Here is a 2,317-nt window from a genome sequence, read left to right on the forward strand (position 1 = left end):
AGATTGTAGAACCTTTGTCAGTGTCAGCCATGTGGATGAGTCACGGCCATTGCTTGGTCAATGTGCTCTCTGTGAAAGCCTGAGAGAATAATTATTTGAATATTATAGGTGTGTTAACTCAGCAAAATATTCTAAAAGAGTCTAGTAGTCCATAATAGTATTGGGTCTTCTGCTTGACTGGCAATGTCAGAAATTGTTGACCTGAGTCCCCTACAGCTCAACATAACAGCATGGGTTTGCTTCTTATGCTTCGTTTTTATACTTTTCTGCTGGATGGTTAAGACCAAGATAAAGCAAGACCTATGCAACAAGCATCATAGCTTTTGGGTCTGATAAGGTCAGTGAAATCCCCCCAGGATTTATCCTGAGATCCTGTACCTCAGATTGTAGGTCCTTTGTCAGTGTCAGCCATGTGGATGAGTCACGGCCATTGCTTGGCCAATGTGTTCTCTGTGAAAGCCTGAAAGAATGTTTTCTCTCCATGTGACTCTCCTTAGGCACACTCTACATCATAGATTACTTTCCTCTTTGGCCCCATAATCTCCTTGATCAGAAAATTTGGGACACTACCGAGTTACGTGACGTTACAGTACAAGTTTTCATATGTCCTGAGCCTTAATTGACCTTGGAAGGCTAGGGCCAAAATGTTGGCTTTCCTTGAGGCCCTCCTTTTTCTCTAATTTTGGTCTGTAAACTTAGGTTGTTAACCCTCCAGAAGAGTTTATTGTTATTACCATACAACCTAGGCTGTTAAGCTTGACCTCACTGTCTGTCTGAATATCAAACATCTTAGGCATAACATGGAACAGGTATTTTTCATCAAGTATTGATATGTTGAACTTTACGTCCCTACAGAATATGATGAAAAAACATTTAAACAAGTTAAATCTTATCAGTGAGGTGAACTGATACTTGTGGAGTGTAAGGTGAAGACATCAGGTAACAGAGTAGTGAAGACAGCAAATTGGGGGATTTTCTAACCGCACCATCTGCCAGCTTCCTCTGCTTGCCAGGGCACAAGGTTCCAACTTGCAGTTCTTGGCCTGCATTTCCGCATAAAGGTTTGACCATATTTTGTTCCTTAATTCGTCTGATACAAAGCTGCAGCTCCAGCTTTTCCAGTTACTAGCATAACTAAGTAAGCGAAGTTTGAGCAGGTGCTTTGTCTCCTAGCAACCGGCCAACTTCCGGTTTGGAGCCCGGAGAAGTTGGTAGGAGGCCTCACTTCCGCCACGTGAAAAGCGCAGGCGCTGTGTGGTCTGCAAGGCTCCTGTTCGGTGCGCGCAGCACTTGATCCGAAGTGGCCGGCGCCTGGGGCTGTGTCCTGGGCGGTGGCGCCTCTGGGGACTGGAGGGCCCTGAGAACTTGCAGCCTGGCTGTAAAAAGTGCGGCAGCAAGAGCATCTTGGAGCCGCCAACCTGGAGCTGGAACTGGACTTCCGCGGGGCTGCTGCTGCGCAGCGACTCCTCCCGGCCACCGCCTCGGCGGAGAAGGAGCCCCAGGCAGCGGCGGGTCCCCCGCAGGGCGCCCGGGCTGAGAGCACGCTGCGCTGGTTCTCTACCGGGGTTGTGTACGCTGCCTTCCTGGGGCTGGTAAGCTGCGGGTGGCGCCTGCGGGACGTGACCTTCCCGGTGGGAGTCGCTCCTGCGCCCCTGAACACGGAGCGATCCTGGGGCTTAAATAATCGGCCTGGGCGTCAGTTTCATCTTCTGGAAATCGGGCACCGTTCTACTCGCAGAAGGGACCATCAAGTGTGAAACTGCTTTCCCGGAGGCGCTTACCAACTGCAGCGAGAGAACCTCTGTCTCCCGGGTGCGCTGGAGCGCGAGGAGCATTGCCCAGGATTTGAGCGCTTCCCTGACCACCAGTTCAAGCGCCAAATTGGTGCCCTGAAAACTGCCGTTCACATTTCTTTTTTGTGGACTGCCTGACCAAATTCAACCATTTGCCTGGTTTTGCAAGTAGAGAAATAGGCTCAGAGAGGGAGTTCACTTTTCCTAGTCTCAGTGCTGGTGGTGAAGTGTTAAAACCAGAAACACCTCTTATCCTGTACAGTTCTGTTTAAAAATAAATCCAGGCTTCAGAACCTTAAATGCTTTTCTTCAGGAAAGTGCAAGGCTACTAGCAAGCACCTTGTACCAAGCTCTTTGTGTTAAACTTGGTGATTTTTGCCTCTGCATACTTGGGAGAGTCAGTCCCTTGAGGTCATTCTGGTCAGTCAGCATTCAGAGTTTGAGCCACAGTTGTTTCTTAGCCTCTTAAGGGGGGAGAGGGAGCAGTGCCCTATCACTGCGGAGGCTTGGTGCTTGCCTTGTGC

The 2,317-nt window shown here is 49.4% G+C and overlaps 1 protein-coding gene across 1 annotated transcript in view; it reads left to right on the top strand.

Moving 5' to 3' along the window:
* Positions 1-1,509: 1,509 nt before the first annotated feature.
* The window catches only part of LOC101577877 (sodium-dependent glucose transporter 1B-like), a 17,799-nt gene continuing 16,991 nt past the window's right edge, over positions 1,510-2,317 (top strand). Inside the window, exon 1 of the mRNA XM_012516075.2 lies at positions 1,510-1,592. The gene's annotated coding sequence lies outside the window, so the exon portion shown is untranslated. The remainder of the gene's footprint in view (positions 1,593-2,317) is intronic.

Source organism: Octodon degus, unplaced genomic scaffold, assembly GCF_000260255.1.
Source record: "Octodon degus isolate 3935 unplaced genomic scaffold, OctDeg1.0 scaffold00090, whole genome shotgun sequence".
Taxonomy (NCBI): domain Eukaryota; kingdom Metazoa; phylum Chordata; class Mammalia; order Rodentia; family Octodontidae; genus Octodon; species Octodon degus.